General features: G+C 36.8%; 1 protein-coding gene across 9 annotated transcripts in view; it reads right to left on the minus strand.

The window, feature by feature from the left end:
* The window catches only part of LOC5564744 (huntingtin-interacting protein 1), a 99,853-nt gene that overhangs the window by 47,146 nt on the left and 30,485 nt on the right, over positions 1–22,222 (minus strand). The window contains exon 1 of one of the 9 annotated variants that reach the window (XM_021852410.1): positions 3,673–3,820. The exons of 7 other annotated variants lie outside the window; for them this stretch is intronic. The gene's annotated coding sequence lies outside the window, so the exon portion shown is untranslated. Of the gene's footprint in view, positions 1–3,602; positions 3,821–22,222 lie in introns of those variants that run through there. One more of the 9 variants, XM_021852408.1, reaches the window with a different exon arrangement.

Below are 22,222 nucleotides of genomic sequence, written 5' to 3' on the forward strand. Positions count from 1 at the left end.
TTCCTACGATTTTTTTTTCCAATGATTACTCCGATAGTATTCCAGATATTCTTCTGGAGATTCAACCGGAATTCCCTCTAGGATTTCATCCAACGATTTCTCCTGGTATACAATCGTCAGGAATTCCTCTGGAAATTCATCAAGGGACTTCAAAATCTTTCATGAATCCCTCCAGAGACTCCTCTCAGAATATTTGCAATGATTTCTCCAAGAGTTGCTTCAGGTATTGCTCTAGCAACTTCTTTTGAAATTCTCCAAAAGATTTATTCAAAAATTACTTCAGAAATCCTCTAGGTATTTCTCCACGAATTTCTTCTGATTTTTCTCCAAAAATTTCATCAATAAATTATCCAGAAAATCTATTAGGAAAGTCTCGAGCGATTTTTCAAAAATTCCTCTATTCCTCTGTGATTTTTTTTCCTAAATTTCTCAAAATAATTTATTTGAGGATTCCTTCACGAATTTATCTTTATGTTTCTTCTGGAATTCCTCGGAAGATTCGATCAGACATATCTCATAAAAACTTTTCCGGAAGAGTTTATGTGTGAAACCATTGTGTAATTGTTGAATGCCTTTAGGAATTTCTTCCGAAATTTCACCTGGAACTCCATCAGGAGGTCCTCCAGGGAGATTTCATAAGGAGTTCTTCTAGGAATTCCTTTAATAGTTTTCCAGGGTTTTTTATCAGGAGAACTTCGAACGTTTCAATCCGAAGTTCTTGTAGAAATTCCACAATGTTGGTTGGTTGGTTTGACTATATTAACGAGATTTTTAGCCCTGGGCTAGTTCATCTCGGGACCAACGGCTTTACTTCCCTTCCGAAGGAAGTCGTCACTATAACTTTTTACGTCATAAGTGACTATGTCGGGGATGGGATTCGATCCCAGGTCCTCGGCGTGAGAGGCGAGTGTTCTAACCACTACACCAGGTCCGTCCCCGCCACAATGTTAAGTTCTTTCTGGGATTCCATCAGTAGATCCTCTAGGGATCAGGAATTATTCTAGGGATTCACGAGTTCGTCCAAGAATTCCATCAGGAGTACTTTCAAAGATTCTATCATGAATTCCACAAAGTATTCTATCAGGAGTTGCCTCAGGGTTTCCATCAGAAGTCCCTCTAAAGATTCCATCAAAGTTCTTGTAGGGATTCCATCAGGAGTTCTTTCAGGGATTCCACCTGGAATTCTTCTAGGGGATTCTATCAGAAGTTCCTCTAGGGATTCCATCAGGAGTTCCTCTATACATTCTACCTGGAATTTCTCATGCAATTCTATCAGGAGTTCTTCTAGAGATTATATCAGGAGTTCCATTAGGGATTCCATCAGGAGTTTTCCAATCAAGAGTTCCGTCAAAGATTCTATTTGGAATTCTTCCAAGGAACCCATCAAGAGTTCCTTCAGTGATTTAACTCCTCTAGAGATTCCAAAAGAATCCATCACAAGTTTCTTCAGGGATTCTATCAGGAGTTCCTTCAAAGATTCCACCAGGAATTCCTCCAGCGATTCTATCAGAAGTTTCGCTAAGGATTCCATCACGAATTCTTCAAGGGATTTCATCAGGAGATCTCCAATAATTTTATTAGGAGTTCCTTATGGAATGTCTTTAAGAATTCTATGGAATGTTCATCAGAAATTCTTCCAAAGATTGATTTTGAATTCCTCGAATCACATCAGGAGTTCCTCCAGAGATTCCATTTGGGATTTCTCCAAGGATTCTATCAGGAGTTCCTCTTGTAATTCCATCAAAAGTTTTTCCAGGTATTCCATCAGGAGTTCCTTCGGAGATTCCACCTGTAATTCCTCCAGGGATTCTATCGGGAGTTTCTCCAGGGATTCCGTGAGGAGTTCTTCTAGGGATTTCGTCAGGAGTTCTTCAATGATTCCATCAGGAGTTTCTTCATGAATATCTTTATGAAATCCTCCAAGGATTCCATCAGGAGTTCTTCTAGGGATTACATCAGGAATTTATATAGGGATTCTTTCTGCAGCACTTTTAGGGATTTCATCAGGAGTTTTCTGACGATTTAATCAGGAGTTTCTTCAGGGATTCCATTGAAAGTTCCTTCAAAAATTCCACCTGGAATTTTCTCACCTTCTCTAGCTTCTCCAGAGATTATATCAGAAGTTTCTATAAGGATTTCATTAGGAATTACCATAGGGATTCCATCAGAAGTTCCTTCAGAGATTCCACCTGAAACTTCTCCAGGGATCCAATCAGAAGTTTTTCTAGGGATCGTGTCGGGAATTCCATCAGGAGATCTTTTAGGGATTCTATTAAGAGTTCCTTCAGATATTCCACCAGAGATTCTGTCAATAGTTTCTCTAGGGATTCGATCACAAGATCCTCTAATAGGAGTTCTTCTAGAAATGTCATCAGGAGATCCTATGGGGATTCAATTAGAAATACCTCCTGGGATTTTACCAGAAGTTTCTTATAAGCAACTAGGAAATCCACCAAGAACTCTGCCAGGAGTTGCTCCTGAGATTCAAAAAAGGAATTTCTTTAGAGACTGCACCACGGATTCCTTCAAAAATTACGCTAGGATTTCATCTAAGGATCTCATCCAAAAATCTCCCACATAAATGCTCCAGGGATTTCACCCTTTAAATATTATTCCTTCGGAGGTTTTTCCAAAAAAATAAACCTTGAAAAATTCTCCAGGAATTCCGCTAAGATAATCTCCAAGTATTCCACAAGGAATTTCTCAAGGGATCTAACCACAATTACCCCTAAAAATTCCACCAGTGATTCCTTCCGAGACTTCACCAGTATTTTCTCGATTTATTTCATCCGTATTTTTTCGAGAGAGAAGATTTTTAAGGCATTTTACCAGAAGTTAGTTAGCACTAAGAATTTCACCAGAATTTCCTCAGATTTTCGCCAGAGTTCCATCAGATAAACTTTCAAAGGTTTTACTAGGATGTATCTTCTTTTTATTTTGATTCTGATCATGTGCCTGTTACATTTCAAATATCTCATGAAACTATTCTCAATCCTATCAGTTCCACTTGCAATTATGTTCGAGCCTATTGGTAAACATATTTTGATGTTACCATTTCTTTGCAAACAAAACTTGATATTGACAATGCTCTCGAAACTTTAACATATTCCATTGTTGAAGCAAGGTGCATTGCACTACCAGAATGTGAAGTTTAATTCGTATCCGTGATTATGGACGATGATCTCAAACTCTTGATCCGTCTTAAAAAACGTAAGGAGAATGCAATATTACATATTTTTTTTATAATATAATCTATCACAATTTCCCATAATGAGTCACGTACAAAACAGTAATTCCGATTATCCTTGTTTTTCCTCTGACTAAACTCCAACTTTTGAAAATAAGTCATCAAATTATGACGTATCATCAACACATGAAACATTCTTTTCTTGCTACTATCGAGCCCACTAAATGCTAAAAGTTCCTCTTATCTGCGAAGCATATCAAACCGAGGTGAATCACTTAGTATCTTATCTCGACGTTAAGCTGACACTTGCAAGGGTGATTTTTCAAAGATAATCAACGGCACCGTTCAGCAAAACAATTTCACTGTAGACACTGTAGTTCACCGTTCCATCTTCAAACAGAGTTTGCGCACAAACCTTGGGAAAGTTCTTTCTCCAGCAAGATTATCACTCTGATTGAGGTTGCACTTTATGATGCTCTACACACTTGTTAAACTTCCCCTTCTGGATCCGATTAGCCCGTGCCAACGATATTTGCTTATCAAACTTCCCCACTGAACTGTACTGAATCGCGGTTCGCTCTCGACAACCTTTAGTTCCGCCCGGGAAATTCACACTAACTGACTGACTGACTGACGGGCTGACTGCACAAATAGGATTAGGTCGGTATCGACCAACCAACGATCGATAACCGGAGCCCAGATAGCCGTAGCGGTAAACGCGCGCAGCCATTCCGCAAGACTAAGCTGAGGGTCGTGGGTTCGAATCCCACCAGTCGAGGATATTTTCTTAAAGGAAATTTCCTTGACTTCCTAGGGCATGACGTACCTTCGAAACTGCCACACGATATACAAATGGAAAAATGGGTAATCAGCGGAGAAAGCTTTCAGTTAATAACTGTGGAAGTGCTCATAGGAACACTAAGCTGAGAAACAGGCTTGTCCCATTTGGGACGCAACGCCAGAATGAAAAAACCGCCGTATGTGACTGTTTATGTCTGCCGGTGTCGTATCTGTAGATAAGCAGTGTCGTAACTGCGAATCGATTGGTTGCAATAGGGTAGCGTGACCACAGCGAAAAAATGCAGACTTAACTACGCGGGAAGCTCGGGTGGTTTCCGGATGTGTCGATATGTTAGGGGAACATATCGATTTCTGAGTTTGAGTCATCCACTTAGCGTCTTCTGATCCAGGTTCAAGGTCCACCGGGGATTGTATGTTTGGGTTTCTCGGAATCGTCTTATGGAAGTATGTTAATATCTGTATATTTAAAATGAAGAATGATCAAGTGGCCTAATGGTAGATGGTATAGTGGATAGATAGGGTGATGTGCTAATTTCTATCGTGAGAACCTGCAATTTACCTAGTTTTGCAGTAAATGATGCTGACACAACCGATGCCAAACAATTCTTTCCCAAGATGGCTTTCACATTGTGAAACAAGATTTTTAAATTGGAAACAATGCAATAAAATTATCGCTTTCCGATGCTTGTAGGGTAAGTGTTCCTTTAGTTGTGGGTGTTCCTATAGTTGCGGTAGTGCCGTTTTCACTGATTTTATTACATTAGCCACAGAACCGACACTGCCAATCGACGTATTGGCTTGTTGATACGCGGAATAGTTGAAAAGAGCGTTCAAATTGCTTCAAAACTGATGAAATAACACTAAAATTGCTAAAACTGTTTTTACTTGTACCAATAGTTGCGTTAAAGTGTTCCTATAGTAGAGGATCCCATAAGAAATGAACGGATACCGCAACTATAGGAACACAAATTAAAAATATACCGCAACTAAAGGAACAGTGTACCAATAGTGGAGGTATTATTTTTCACTGACATGCCGCGGATTACTGCGATGAAATCATTTTTCTCATTGAGTCAATGGTCTTTACTTCCCGTTAAAACTTTAACATGTACATCAATTGCACTTCTTGAATTTAGGCAATCAAATGAAGTTCTATTGTTCTTAGTATCTCCACTATTGGTACATCTACCCTATCCGTCGCATCCATTTATATTTCGGTCGCAATCAGTTTTGATTCGTTTCACAACTAACGGTTCACTGTGATATAGTGAGTGGTCAATTTACACCACTTGAACATTATAATAAGATACCTAACTAGATTATTTAGATCTTCTGGCATCCCTCTCCATCCCCACAGCACGATGAAATACAGTTAACTCTCCCTTACTCGATATTCCGTATCTCGATATCGAGTTAGAGAACCATAGTAAAAGTTGGTTTTCATGGCTAACTCGATGGTCCCTTGGAACGCAAATGCACTGCTTTTGTGTTCTGTAACTCGATACCTCCCTAACTCGATGGTCCCTTCAATATCGAGTAAGGGAGAGATGACTGTATGTGGATTCCCCTTAAAATTCATTGACTCCATTGAAGTACAGCCCAAAATTATAAGCACAATTACTTTTGACCTAACAAATGTATAATGGCTCACAGTGCAATCGTTAGCAATCATAGCAATCGTTTTCTACACCAAACATCACGCACAAGTTTATTCCTCAGTCCGGACGAATGGAAAACTTTGTTTACGTTCTGAAATAAATGAGGTCGTTGAGGAATTTTCCTGAAATTTCATGAATTATAGAAGTTTTACAGCGTGTGATTGGAATGAAATTAGTACTCGGTGAAGTAAGTCACACAGGGGGCGACAAGAAATTTAAATCGTTATGTGACGTGGATCAGTCGATCAGATTTAGCTCGGTACGTCTTCGTCTAGGCGATTTCAGTAAAAAGGGTAAAGTGGGTAATTGAACTGAAGTTCAAAATACAGTAGTTTTATTGTATTTTTGGTGTACAAACGGACGAACCATATGGTTCAAAATTACACTTGGAAAATGAATCTGTATTGCAGGTAAGTTTGAATATCCGCTGTAGTGAAACATTTTAAGTTCGATACGATGAACGTTAGCGCTTGCGACGAAGTAGATCTAAACCCTACTAGTAAACTATTATCACACCAGCACACATTCACTGCAACTGATATGCTTTTGAACTCCATGTGATTAGATTAGATTGAACCAGTTGCAGAAGGTATCTGATACGAGTGCGTACCATGCCTCCAAAATCTCTTTCAAATTCAAGTGAACAATCAGTTAACTCCGTATCGTTGGTGTCTTCACTTCATCTTTTTCGCACCGCCGCCACCATAGCTCTTTAGTAGGTATAGGGATAACCTACTTATAGCGTAACCGTTCTCGAATCAAACCTCAATCATTTACGCCACACGCTTTACCGCGATGATTGATATCTTCCCGCGACTGTGTTTGAGAATGGTGCACTTCGCGAAGCACTTGAAGCCGCGTCTTAACCGGGAACACTACCTACTCATATTTCAGGCTGGAATGGAAAACAAGCATTTTTTTGGTACGCTATGAGACGTCACAAAACTCTAACCCAACGTCTGGCAGCATATTTTTTTCACCACAAAAAAAAACTCAATAACTTTAGTTTGTTTTTTGTGCCATTTCTCCCAAGTTCTCGAAAAATTCTTCGAATTTTTATCACAGACAAACAGACGTCACACTCTCATCATTGTCCATCGACCACCTTTTTAACGGTCGATTCAAAAATATGGTTGGTGGCCAATCCACCACCTGCAGCGCTTGCATCGTTTTTGTTCGCGTTTGACGTTTACACACTACCGCCATCTGTTGGCTCGTCGGCCAAACACGCCAATTTTAGCATTGGGCGTACATGTACTCGTGACTATGATTTTGATCAAAATTTGTTCCAAGTGTTACGTCTGTTTGTCTGTGTTTTTATTATTGATCATTGTCACTTGTTTTTCAAGATATGTCGATGTTTCTTTGTGGACCAAGACCCCCAATATAAAATTTCTTTGACCGCCCTTGTTTAAATCAATTTATCGAAAAAAAAATTTTTTTTTTGGCTGCACAATATCAAGTATTAAGGCTCAAGAATCCATCATCCAATCATCAGCAATCATCAAAACTTAAAAACCAGTTTTTTCGTACAAATTTAAAGATATCCTCATGAAAATATATCATCGCATTACAGATAGCAAGGACAATGCAATGATAGATTTTCACGAGCATTGCTTCGATTTTGAGCATTTGTAAAACGATGATGGTTATTTTCTTCTTAAGAAGCTTGTCTGAACAAAATCATACGAATCGGTTTAGTCGTCTCCAAGAAATCTCAAAATTACGAAATGAAGTTTTTAATATCCGGCCAAAGTTGTATCAAAAACATAAATGGTCATACTTAGAAACGGCTGCAACAATTTGCTTCATTTTTCACGAAAGACTCTTACTAAAGTGTTGTATCGAATAGCGAATAATAAAATAAGAAACAAATTGTTACTTGAAATGATTACGTGGGTTACGGGTACGCCACGGTCCGTCAAGAAATTTTGGAATATATCTAAGGCCAGATTGTCAATGATCAAAATCTACTCAGATTTTTGAAGTGGAGGATTTTTTTTAAACTTGTGCAAAAATTTTGCAAAAATATCAAAAACACCGAATTGTTATCTTAATTTAATCGTATTTTTGTGGCAAAAAATATGTTATCGGTAGAAGGGTTAAGATCTCATTTTTTTTGCACCCCTTGGTGGTGAATGGTGAAGCGAACGGCTTACACACTTCGCCTTGCAGCGAATTGATCATCTCGCCGTGCTGAATATATTGAGCTTGTGTGTTAAGAGTGGAGCAGTCCGAAATTTGCACAAAACAATCTCCCCAATTTTATTGGTTAATCTGAGGAGCATCGGTTAGCGGGTTTCACGCGGATTAGTGCTAAAAGATTGTGGCAAGTGTGAAGCGGCGAACAATGTATGAAATGAGATATTATTTTGCGTTTCAACCATTTCTTCCAATTCCAATTGATTTGCCATATTAACCGCGATCGAACGTTTTCGACCTTGCATTTCCTGCACCTTATGCGATTAGTCTAGGAGTTTTACTACTCGTTTTAATTTTTTAAATATATTTGAATCCTTTGGAAAATTCTCTGAGAAGTGTTCCAGCGATTTCTGAATAAAATTCGACAAATATGTTAAAAAAACGCAACATTTCCAATTATTCCTTTAGGGATATTCTCTTTGGTGAATTGATCTTGAAATATTATCAATGCTTTCAGTGAAACATCTTGGAGTTTCTTAGAGTATATCACCATTAATAAACTGTAAAACTCTGTAACGTTTCTTTTAAGATTTTGAAAGCTTTAATATTATTTTTCAAGGTGTATCAAGTCATTCTAAGCCAGTTTGAGCTTTTTTTTTTAAAAGCATTTTTAAATCTTTTTAAGGGTTCTTAGGCCTTTTTAAGCTCGTTTAACCCACATTTCAGTCTTTTTGGATGCTCTTTTCAAAGTTTTAAGCCTTTGAAAGTATTTCAAGTCATTTTAATATTTTAAACATTGCTAATCCTATTTTAGGCCTTTCAAAGGCATTTCCGACCCGTTTTAAGCCATTATAGACCTTATTAAACCGTTTTAAATCTGTTTAGGCCTTAGAAGCAATTGCGAGCTTATTTAAGACCTTCTTATCTTTTAAAGTCTTTTCAACGTTGTCAAGCTATTTTAGCCTTTTAAGGCATTGTTAAGCTTGTTTTAAATCTCGTAAGCATTATTGAACTCAATGAGACTTTTGGGACCTTCTTGACTATTTAAAGCACTTTGATGAATTTCTAAGTGCCTTCAAGTAATTTTGAACCTCATTAAGGCTATAGAATACATCTATATACCATTATTACGAAAATAAATTAAAAAAAAAAAAACAGTTTTCTTTACAAAAAAAAAAGAAAATGAAAATCAGTTTACGACAGGCATTGCAGAATCCGCTCTGATTTGGTTCCGAAGCAGAATCAAAGCAATCGTAGAAAAACATCACAACTTTTGCGTTCAGTATCATAAGGGCGTAACTGTAGTGATCGATTTTTCTTCATCGATTTTCTCTTTAGTTAATTACTCGGCCCGGAAAATGTTTTCGATTGTTATTTTTGATTCAGTAGACAGTACTCATCGAACTTCATCATCCTGCATCGTAAGATGTTCCAGAAATCGTTTGTATTTCGTGTAACGATCCAAAGAGAAAGTCGATGAAGAGAAATCGATTACTGTAGATACGCCTGTATGATACTAAACGTGAGATCTGTATCGGTCCATGATCGGAAATATTCCTCAAATAGTAACAAGCTTGATAAATAACGGCAAAGAACGAGAGCTCCAAAGAGAGAGAGCCAATTTTCTCGCTTATTTACCATTGCTTACCCCCCGATGGCAATGTTATACTTTACAGGCATGTCAAGCAATCCCCGAACATCCTATGGCAATAGTGCCCCCAGGTTTGGAGCTTGTTTAGATGAGTGATAACAGTGCATGATACAATAGACTGATGCAAATTTTGAAGTTTTCGCTCCCCTATGCTTAAACGATGTCAATAGGGTCCTAAAGCCCTGTCCCAATTTTAGTGCCAAACGCTTAAGTTTAGGCCAAAAACACATGTTTACTCAATTTTCTAATGTTTTCCGTTGGTTTAAGCCCAAAAAACATTTTTTTTAGATTTTATCAAATCCTTTGGCTTAAACTCAAATTTTGAGTGTATTTTGTTTTCCATGTCCCTTACGAAATGTCAGATAGGAACAACCCTAGTGGTCGAACTAAAACCCCTGTGGTGTTTTTGTCGACTAAGCGAACGTCAAACATGATCAAAAGTGTCAAGGTTCATTTATGGACCAAATTTTTAAATTAAAGTTTAAACATGATGTAGCCATTATTTGAGCGGGAAAAATTGCTAAAGTAGTTAGAGTAACATGCTCTTTCGTGTTATTAAATAAAAACAAGATTTCATTAAAAATTTTAGGACCCAATTATGATGAAAATGATCCTCCCAAAATTTGAAGTGATTCGGAAGAAATTTGGTTGTGCACACGCTTTTTGAAGTTTATATGGAAATTACTATGGAAAAGGCAATCCTTTTGTGTTCAGTCCTCCAACTGCTCGTCATAATAATCTATGGAAAAGTGAACACACTCATCTCATGTGAAAACTTCCCTGCTACAACTTTGTCGAAGACCACATTTTGATGGGACGAAAGGATAATTTGTTATTATTGATAACAAAGTCTGTATCATGCTGAGATGATCATTCAATTACTTTCAGAGCAACACTGCTTTTTGCTGTAGAACATAGTAGCCTGGATTACTTTGATCTATTCTTACCGCCAGGAGAACCACTGTTGCCTGCCGAACAGTTGGTGAAGCATGCTACATGCAAACCAACTTTATGATGATGAATAACAATTTATCCTGACGTCCAATCAAAAAGTGGTCTTCAGCAAAGTTGTAGCTGGGAGGATTTCACATTAGAAAAATTTGTTCACTTTTTCATAAAATTTTATGGCGAAGAGATAGAGAGCTGAACACAAAAGATTGGCGTTTTCCATAGTAATCTCCATATAAACTTCAAATGGCGTGTGCACAGTCAAATTTCTTACGAATCACTTCAAACTTTGGGAGGATGCTATTTACCATAATTAAAATCGTTTAAGCATAGGGGAGCTAAAATTTCGAAATTTGCATCACTCTAATGATACAATCAGAGCTGTAGCAGAGACGACAAACAGATTCTCATGTTGTATTGCGGATCACGATTGTTCAGAAATAAAACAAAAATATGTACCGTAATCCGGGGTAACATTGATCAGCGGGGTAACTTTGATCGGTATGATCCTTCTCGTAAAAAGTTTGAATCATCATTTATTGATTAATTCTTTTCAAAGCATGAATGGTGCCTCTCTTTCTTACATTCATAAGCTAATGAAAATTGAGGTTTTTGTGAAAATTGCGATTCGTTCATGCGTAAATTAGTCGAGTTTTTGAATCAATGATTTCTATCATCATGGATGACACTACCGAACATTCATGTCTTACACGAGTTCTGCAAATGGTATGAGCAAGGAAATTGCGATTGTTACCAGAAATGGCATCGCCGAAAACGATTCCGTTGTCAAATCTCTCATAAGTTTATTCATTTAAGTATCATTTATGAACTACTATTAAGTATGTAGAATTTCCTTAGGAAATTGCCTACCTTTAGGCGTATTGCGTAGTTCTAAGTGATTTTATTTTTGAAATAACTCAAAAAGTAATTGACTTGTACGAGTTTTGTATTCATATTCGGCTTTAGCGGCCATGGTTTAAGTAAGCAAAGACATTTCCAATATTACCGAACGTTGTTTCCATATGTGATCAATGTTACCCCATATCAGCTAAATCAAAAAATCACTTAAAACATTTATTTAAACATACTTAAATCTTTTGAAAACCAAAATACAGTATACAGTCACGAGCGGTGGGTGCCAGTACTTGTTTTAAAAATATAAAACATGCGATAGTTGCATTTTCAAATGAAACATTTAAGAAATATCCTAAAAACTGATCAATGTTACCCCGGATTACGGTATATGTAAAATATACTAGTCTACGTCGGTTGACAGAGAGCGATAAGTGGATATCTGGATTTTTGTCACATATTCATTTATTATTTGTGGAATGACAACATGCTCCAGACCCAATTTCTCGTTTTTTGGCCTTGTTGAGCCTATTGAGCTGATTTCAGTTTTAATTAGCAGTTTTTTTTTATCTTTTTGAAGCCTTTTGTTGCCTCCTCCTTTTGAGACATATTGTGCCTTTGGATGTGTGTTTAAGACCTTCTAAGTATTTCCGAGTCACGCTAAGATAATTGAGCATTTTCACACCCTTCAGAACCTTTTTTTATATGTTATACAGTCAACTCTATATAACTCGGTATGTTATATCTCGATATCGATTTGGAGAACCATACTAAAAGTTGGTTTTCATGGCTACCGCGATGGTCTCTTGAAACTCAGTTGCACTGAATTTATGTTTCATATATCAATGGTCCTTTCAATATCGAGTTATGGAGAGTTGACTGTATATGCCTTATGAAGCAACCTTTTTTTTAGTCTTTTGTAGCCTATGTAGCCAAGCGTTTCCAAACTTTTTGAGCCTTGATTTATATGATATCGTTTTATAACAAAGATATCTATCGACACCAAACCAACATGAATTCGTCAAGAATCGTCTTAAGAACTATACTCAACAGTTTTTGTTTAAATTGCGGTAAAATTAACAATTGTTAAATGCGGTAAAATTAACAATTGTATATAGAAGCCGCATGATAAAGAACACACTATATGTGGTTCGAGTAGACTACAATTTGAAATTGATATATTTCAAAATATAAATAATTTCGAAAAATGGGGTCTTCAGTGAAGTTGTTCGGGAACTAAAGTGCTATCTTATGGTACCTCATTTAAGGGGACACGGGAGACCGTGTTATTTTCCCTATCTTTCGTCTCACTCTAACAATAATCATCAAAACTTTGTGGAAGCAAATCTCGAGTTTTAGTGAACCGATGAAGCTGAAAATTTATCGGTTTGTGCACTACATCTATAGAATCATAGTGATACATTTTCGCATCGATATATGGAGTGGTTCTTGGGATTTGCTTCTTGAAATGGATAGGGTGATTATGATGACGTCCCGTGCGGCCTTAATTTGGAATTCAACCGCTAGATGGTACTACATGAAACCTTTAGTTTTGTTTTGCACATATCTCAGGAGTCTGTCCATTTAGAAAGATGATGTTTTGACAAAGTTGTTCAGTAGCTCAAGGGCTATCATTGTTCAAGCAAGTTGATTCAACATTTTGCCACCAGGCGGAGCTAGTGGGCATGAAACTTTTGTTTTACAGTTATCTCATGAGCCTGACCGCTTAGAAAGATGGTGTCTTGTGCAAAGTTGTTCAGTACCTCAAGGACTATCATTATTCTGGGCGAGAGATTCGAGATTTTGCCACCAGGCGGTGCCAATCGGCATGAAACTTTTGTTTTGCGGATATTCCAGAATGCTGGCCTTTTAGAGGGATGGCGTATTTGGCAAATTTGTTTAGTAGCTCGGGCTACTGAGATACTGGTGGCAACATTTACAATCAACTAACTTGATCAATGATTGCTCTTGGCCCATTGAAAAACTTTGCCGAAGATGCAATTTTTATAAGTGGTCTGAATTCTGATATATCTGCAAAACAAATGATTCATGCTCACTACCGCCGCCAGCTGGAAAGATCGCGCTCTTGGCTTGAATAATGAGCCCTTGGATTATTGAACAACTTTTTCAAAGACGCCATCTGTTTAAGTTGCCAGGCTCCTGATATATCTGAAAAACAAAAGTTTAATGTTCACTAGCACCGCCTGGTGGCAAAATGTTGAATCAACTTCCACTAACAACGATAGCCCTTGAGCTACAAAACAACTTTGCCGAAAACGCCATCTTTCTAAGTTGTCAGGATCCTAATATATCCGCAAAACAAAACTTTCATGCCCACTAGCGCTGTATGGTGGCAAAATTTCGAATTTTTTGCCCTCGAGCTACTGAACAACTTTGGCAAAGTCGCCATCTTTCTAAGTGGTCAGGCTTCAGAGATATTTGCAAAACAAATCTTTAATACCCTTTAATGCGCTGCCTGGTGGCGGGATTCCGAAACTGAATAATCACCGCAATTCAGCTCTGGATCTCCTAAACTTTGTCGAAGATAGTTTTTCTATCTTCAATCTAGATCACAAGGTATTTCATGTTGAACATGGAAAATCAAGGATGTTGTACAAAGTACGATGCGCGACTACTTGCGTTACAAAAATTTGCGCGACAACCGAAAGGTTAAGGATTTTTGGTTGAATATCGGGTTTTCTTCAATACTAAAAAAAATGTCATATTTCTAGGCCCACTGTATTCTGAAAAGTTTTAAATATGAGCAAAATACAATTTTTTTACGACGTCATACTACTTAATTTTATACTTTCATACATTTGTTTTGATAACTGACTTAATTTTGCCATATTTGAACCATTTAAGCTTTTTGAAGCCTTATTGAGTCTTCTTAAGCCTTTTTAATCCTTTTAATTTGGTTTAGGTCTTTTAAGATACTGTCATGGTGACGATGAATCGAAGCCAAATCTCTAATTTTCAACAGCACAAATCTAGAGAATTGAACATTCGTTTAAGCTGAAAACTTGATCGATTGGTCACCACCAGCGAGTGACCAATGGGTCCAGTTTTCAGCTCAAAATGCTGTTAGGTTCTCCAAATTTGTGCCCTTCAAAATTTGAGATTTGGCTTCGATTCATCTTTACTTCAAACCTTTTTTAGCCGAATTAAGACTTTTCAAACAGTTTTGAGTATTTTTCAGCCCATTCAACAGCCATTCTAAGTTATATTTAATATTTTCTAGTATTATTGAGCTCTCTAAGTTTTTTATGCATTGTTTAGCCTTTTGGAGCCTTTTTAAAACTATGGGTACGGCTTACGGCTTGGTTTTTGGAAACATCATACCTTTGCTTGTGAAACATTCGTTTTGAAACCCCGTCCATTAATTACGTAAGGGTTTATCGAGGCAGGGGGTGTTTGAGATTTCTTACGCGTCATACAATTTATTTATCATTTTCATACAAAATATCTCATCATGGGGGAAGGGGGGATGAAAAATCCCCAAAATTGCCTTGCGTAATAAATGGACCGCCCCTTAGGCCTGCTCTATCCTTTTCACGTTTTATAAAGCATTTGTAGGGCTTTTTATCCTTTACTACACGGAGAAATATTTTTACCTAATTTTTGAGTTTACTTTACCCAAAATTAAGTATATCGATTATAGTTTCAACCCAAAATCTCTTGGTTTTCTCTTTCTCCCACACGAATGTTGTCAAAAATAGAGAAAGCTGCATCCACCCAATGGGGGTACTTTGGTCCAATAAGCCAAATTTGGGTAAAAGCAACTTTTCTTATGTTTGGGTCGAAAGAACTCAATTTTGCGTTAAATCAACCCAAAATTGAGTATATTTTTCTAATGGAATTAAAGCCAAACTACCTAGTGGGGACCTTGGAAATTTAGCCAAAATTGACTTATTGGGCTCAACTACGGAATTGCGTTGAAACATCCAAAAATTGAGTTGAATTCCGTCTCCGTATACTTTTTATCTACTGTAAATGCGTTGACTAAATCATTTCATTATTTTGTTCGATGTATAGTGATGTTTTTCATACATCTAGTGGGAACAATGAAGTGGATCAATTAAATAGTTCGAGTAGCAGGGTGGATTTCCTAAAGTTATTTGATGAAATTTATCATAGAATGTTTGTTCAAATTGTGCTATCATCTGGTGAAAATCTTGGAATTAAATAAAATCCATTTATGATGTTTTCAGAGTTTTTTCAATGATTCCTGAACGTGATCCTTCATGTATACCATCGAAAATTTCTCGAGAAATCAATCAAAAAGTGTTTTGATCAGTATCGTTAGAAATTTTCTCAGAAATTATGTAAGCCCTTTTTTCATTAATTCCAACCGAAATACTCTTAAATTCGTAATGAGTGCTTAAACACAGTCAGAAATTGTATCTGAAGTTCTGCCAAAAAATCCTGCAGATTTTTCTTAATAAAAGAAATCCTTAGATCTTTCAAGAATCGATACGTACCTTTTTGAATTTGGCTCAAAGATACATTCTGCTGTGTGTCAATGTAAACGAAATATGTCAGCTGAATTTCTTTCATTTTGTTAATATTTTATCATACTGAGGGCCGTGGGTTCGAATCCGGTCCGTCCAAGGTCTTCTCGGATTGGCAGTTATCTCGACTTTCTAGAACGGAATTTCTGGAGTATCTTCATGCTTGCCAAACGATATACAAATACATAAATGATAAAGAAAGCTCTGTGGAAGTGCTTTGCTAATAAGAACTTTAAGCTCAGTAGTGAGCTCTGTCTCAGTTGGGACGCAACGCCAGAAAGAAGAACTTTATTAGTTCCATACTCCAAATGCAACAATTTTATTTGTCAGAAATAAATCCTCAATTAATCTATAGGTTTTCGGCAGGTTACAAACAACCACTTACCCGACAATACTTCAGTGTCCACAATCCACGTGATTATGCTTTTCGGCTTATGACAAAAGCGGAGTTTTCTTGCAGGTGATGAAACGTACCATTCAGTTTATATAACGTTACTCTAGACTAGTTATACCTAAGCAGGAAGGTTTCATTTTTTCGTTCAACTAATTCGGACGAGGAAGGGAGATGAAGGAAAAGAAAATGCTAATTCCAAACACAGAATGCCTTAGATTTTTGAAAAGCCCAAAGCACAATAAATCCGGAGCAAGCAAAAGAGCTATAAAATGATTGTACTTAGTGCGCCCGCTAGATGGAGTGTTGTGGAAAAATGTGCTCCAGACTGGCATCTATTTCGTCGGGAAAGTTCTTGATTATATACCATCTTCATCAACGGGCAAAAGAAAAACAAAGGCTTGCCCAGTGCATAATGCGGAGGAGAAAGACCATGAAATTGAAGCTCTTGAAAGTGAAGCACTGTACATTACGGCAGGTAGGCGTTGTAGGCATCGTGTTGGACCAAAAAGTGTGGTTTTACTGCGTATTTAACAACAACGTGAATATCATTTGGACGGAGTAGCATGCCGGATCGTGGTGTTGTTTGCCATTATGCGCTTCGTCGCGCCACAGTTTGGGTAGCTTATTATGGTCACAGCCATTCTTCGGGACCGTTGACCTGCCGGGCAGCTTCTCTGCCCCAGCAATAATCTTTAACAGTGTCATACAAGAAGAAATTTATCACATGGCCTATATTTGTTTTCCTTTGTTTTTATTTTTTAATTAGTATTATTTCAGTGAAAATTTGAGGTTTGGCTTCGATTCATCTTCACCTTGAAATATTACATTCTTTTCTTATATCTAGGTGTTCTGTACTGAACAAAACTATCATCATAATTTGGTAAAATTTTATTAAGCTTTTATTAACATCTTGTTAACAACATATTACAGTTACCTTGCCGTATAATCGCGGCAATACAAGATTACAACGATTTTTGTGTAATATTATTAATAATTCTTTTCGATGTCAATGTTCCAATGTTTGAACATTGGATATTGGTTTATGGACAAATGGTCGAAAGACAAAAGATCGAAAGGACAAAAGGTCGAAAAAGATTTGCATGGTGGGACATTTTTCCTTCTTTGAAAAAGGATTTTCGACCTTTTGTCCCATCTTTTTTGTTCTTCGACCTCTTGTCCTTTCGACCTTTTGTCTTTCGACATTATGTCCTTTCGACCTTTTGTCTTTCGACCTTTTGTCATAGATTCTTGGATATTATATGTACCTCATTGGGACAACATCAGGGAGGGAGTTTCAGAATCATTTTCAAAATTTTATTTTGAATCCTCCGCAGAGCTTTCTTCATGGTATTACAAAAGCTAGTTCATATGGGTACAGCATACAACATTGCTGGCCTGAAAATTTGTTTGAAGATCAAAAGCTTGTTCTAAAGACAAAGTGTCGATTTTCTGTCAATAAGTAGATTAAGACATTTTATATCTCTTTAATGAATGTTTGAATCCTCTGAGCAGAATCTCAAATAGAGAAACTTTAAAGTAGATGGAGTACCGTGTACCTTTTAATTCCGCTCCTAAATGCTTATCTTTGACAGATACGCGTATTTCGACTACCACTAGCAGTCTTCTTCAGTGTCGAGTAACTGACCTGAAGAAGACTGCAAGTGGTAGTCGAAATACGCGTATCTGTCAAAGATAAGCAGTTAGGAGCGGAATTCAAAGGTACACGGTACTCCATCTACTTTAAAGTTTCTACATTTTATATGTTTGTTACATTTGGGTTGAATGCCTTCAATGCCTACAATAAGATTTTGATTAATGTTGATCGTCTTTTTGAAAATAATGCAATGATAGTGCATGTTGCCGTATTCTCAATTCGTCGTATCGTTTTCGTTTCTGTCGCAATCAGTTTTCAGATTCGTCCCACAACTTACGGCTCACTGTGATATAGTGAGTGGTCAAAATACAACATATCAACGCTTTCCATTCCTTCAGCATGATGAGATATATAAATTTTCTTTAAAATTCATTGTTCGCCATCAAAATTCAGCTTAAACATATAAACACAATTCTCGAAAACTTATTGAAACCGACTCAAGTCAAAAAAGTATACAAACTTACTTTATCGATTTTACGTGTTTCGCAGACGAAATTCTACTCATTTCGCTCTAAACCAACTCGATTTTTCACTTTTAGAGCGTTTACTTTCCGGATTTACAAAACGACGAAAGTAAGATTTTCAACTTACGCTACCTAACCACTACTTTCGCCGCTCCGCTGTATGGAGAGACAAAGAGACTTATCCACGAATCAAAACAAAACACTACTTAAGCCGATTTTACACTGATACAAAAACGTCGAAAGTAACTGAATAATTCGGCTTATCATTTTGTAATAAAATTGTTGTGGGAAATAACAGGAACTCCCTAGTTTTTTTATCGCGAGCTTATTATATGCAAAACTTAAGCAATGTACACGGCGAAAAAATGTTAAAAAGGTGATTCATTTTAAAACAGTTTTAGAAGACAGGTTGTGATTCTTCTGAATTAATTTTCTCAAAACCGTATGGAAGTTACTTACGTCGATTTGAAAAAGTAATCGAGAATTCCTTTTGACCGAACAATCATGCTCGCTCACAGTGCAGCCAAAACAACACAATCAAAGGAACCGTTTTCTACACAGAGCATCGCGCACACATTGATGCGCACCAGCTTTTTTTCTCAGTACGACGGATTCAACTTTGTTTACATTCTCAATTATACGCGGTCGTTGAGGGAATTTCATAAAATTTCGTGAGTTACAGAACTTTTACGGTGTGTGATTGATTTTAAATCCTTCAGTGAAGAAGTACGAAGGTTTTCCATAGTGAAAAGAAGTGCCCGGAGAAGTAAGTCACACAGGGGGACGGGAAGAAACTTGTATCAAAAAGTGGTGTGCCTGGTGTCAATCGCTAAGCATTTCTTTCAAATCGTGTTCGTCCATGCGATTTCGGTGAAAAAGTGCCAAGTGGATAATTGAACTAAAGTTATTTATCGAAATATAGTAGTTTTTTGGTGTACAAGTGTACGAAACATAACAGCTTCGACAAAAGTACACTTTGAAAATGAATCTATGTTGCAGGTAAGTTGGAATATCCACCGTAGTGGAACATTTTAAGTTTGTTACGACGAATAATAGCGCTTACGACGAAGTAGAACGAGTCCCCAATAATAAGATTGTCTTCAGGAATCACCAAATATAAATGTCGAGGAAATGATTTCATCGGAAACTCAAGAAGTTCAGATTTCAAGAAATCCCTTGAGGACATCGTCTATTGAATATTGCAGCAATTTGAATTTAGCCGGGATTTGCCGTAACCGGTTCCTGTAGGGTGTGCCCATTTTCAAACCATCTTATACTAAAATAAGACGATAGCTTAAAAATCATGATTTTTTATTCAGATCTCAACAGACGCCATGGCAAATATCACACATATTTTTTTAATATCAGAATATCCTGAATTGCCTTCGAAACGACCAAATAAGTAAATTTTGATAATAAGATCAATCGGTATCATTCCATGAATTAAAATTCTTAAATTTTACCTAAAAGCAAAGAGATATTTTGAATTTATATTTTTCGAAAACTCAACCGCAACCGCAGTTTTGGGGCTCCAAAAAAAACCTCCTGGGATTCCTCCAGGAATGCCTTCATTAGTTTCTTTGTGATATTTCCAGTGATTCCTTCAAGATTTCCTCCAGTGATTTATTTTGAATTTGTTCAGAGCTTTCTGCAGTAATGTCTCAAATGATTACTCCACAAATTCCTCCAGATATTGCTTCATGGATTTTTTTCCAGGGATTCCTTCTACAACAATTTCTACAACAATTTCTCCAGAGATTCTTCTAACAAAAACAATCGATCGTAACTGTATTTTAATATCAGTTCCGATAGGGCCCTTTTCATTTTCCTTTTTTTTGTGGAGGTTAAGCCACTGCGTCCAATTGGTTGAACTTTTGTGGTATCCCCATTCCTTTACTCTAGAGATTTCTCAAGAGATGCCTACAGGGATTCCTTCAGCTATGTATCAAAATTCCAACAGGAATATTTCCAATGACTCCTCCAGACATTCCTCCAGATATTTTTCTAGCAACTTCTTTCAAAAATTAGCTAGGGATTACTTAAAAAATTTCTCTACATAGGATCCTCCAAAAAAATATTCAAAGGATTTATTAGGAATCTTTCCAAAGAGTCCTGTAACTGATTTCCTCAATTAAAATTTACAGGGATTTGGTATTTTTTTCTGGAAAAATTTCCCTGGCAAAATCCAGGTAGTAATTCTTGTAGCGCTTTGATGAATTCGCAAAATTAATTTCTATCAGGATCCCTAGAGGTAGCAAGTATGCTTGGAGGAATCCATAGAGGAATTTCTGGAGTAATAATCCTTCGAGAAGTTCCTGGAGAAATCCTTGGAGACATCTCGGCAAGAATCTATATAGAGGTTTTTTAGGAAGAATCTTTGGAGGAATCTCTTGGAAGAATTTCTGGAGGAATCTCTAAAAAAATACCATGAGAAATTGCTTCAAGAATCTCTGGAGCAATCTCTGCAGGATTCATTGGATAAATTCGAGGAGGAATTCCAGAAAAGATTTTACTGAAGGAATGATTGGAAACAATTCCTTAGAAACCTTCTTGCGAAAGAGGAACCCCTGTAGATGAAGTTTTGGCAAAATTTCTGGATGAATTACTGAAGGTATTCCTAGAGCCATATCGGAACCAAACTAAGAAAGGCGGTTGCGATCTAAAGTTTATCCAGGTGAAATATTAGGAAGAAACTACTAAACATACTATTACTGAAACTACTGAAGCATGGAAAATTACAAGTAACCTGCTAGATTTTGTTTTTGGCAGAATTCAAGAGAGAATTTCTGAACGGGTTCTTGAAGGAATATCCGAAATAAAAATCCTGGAGGAATTCTTCTTAAAAAAACATTTAAAATCTTTGAACTATTTTAAGAAGGCATATTTGTATTTTTGAAAGAACCTTGTGATAAGTTCCAGGAAGAATTTAAGGTTTTATTTTAACAAGAAAAATAAAACAGTCAACTTATAGAACAGCTTATCTCAATTTACCAAACATTGATATTCAAATAATTTGAAATTTTATAATTGTAGGAACGTTTTTCAACTAAAAAATTTGGATAAAGATTCTGCACATTCTACGGCTTTCTTCTGGAATGCTTTTTTGTTGATGTTTTTTTTCGTTACTTAACTGAATATATTTTTCAGAAAAATCAAGAAATGTCTCCAGAGATTTCTCTATGAATTCCTCCAAATTTTCATTTATTTCAAAGTTATGAAATTTGGTGGGACTGTTATGGGATTTCTTCAGATGCTCATCCAATTTTGCATTGTTCAGTTATTCTCCGAAATTATTCCTTAATAATTCCCGCAACAATTTTTTTCAAGAACTCTATCAGATCCCTTCTCCAGAAATTTATTGAGGACTTTCTTAAAAAAAATCTCCCGGGATTTCATTTTTGACTAGCTTACCCGGCTAACGTTGTATTGCCACCCAGTAGGTCGTTCTATTATTCATAATATTCTCCAAATCTCTACAGGATCTATTTCTACATGGATACTTCAAAGAATTTTGCAAGAAATTTATCCACAAATTTCGGTAGGGGTTTCCTTAGGAAGAACTGCCAATTAAAACCGTATTGTCTTGACCAGTTCCGATAGAGCTCCATTCTATTCCAAGGGATTTCTCTAGACAGTTCTTCCAGAGACTCTTCCAGTGATTGCTCCAGAAAAAAAATCCAGAGATTATTCCAGGTATTTCTCCATAAATTTGGCAATACGTCCAAGGATTATTCCAGGGATTGTTCCAGAAAGTACAGACAGAGGTTTCTCCAGCAAACTCTCTATAGTAATTCTTCCAGAAATTTGTACAAGGATACTTCGGGCATTTTCTCTAGGGATTTCTCCAAAGATGACTCTAGATATGTCTCAAAGAATTCCTTCAGCAATTTATTCAGGTCATCCTTGTAAGCAGTCTTCAAATAATCCCACTCCAAGAGCTGCTGAGATCGAAAACCATCA

The sequence above is a fragment of the Aedes aegypti genome, chromosome 3 (genome assembly GCF_002204515.2).
Source record: "Aedes aegypti strain LVP_AGWG chromosome 3, AaegL5.0 Primary Assembly, whole genome shotgun sequence".
In the NCBI taxonomy this organism is placed as follows: Eukaryota; Metazoa; Arthropoda; class Insecta; order Diptera; family Culicidae; genus Aedes; species Aedes aegypti.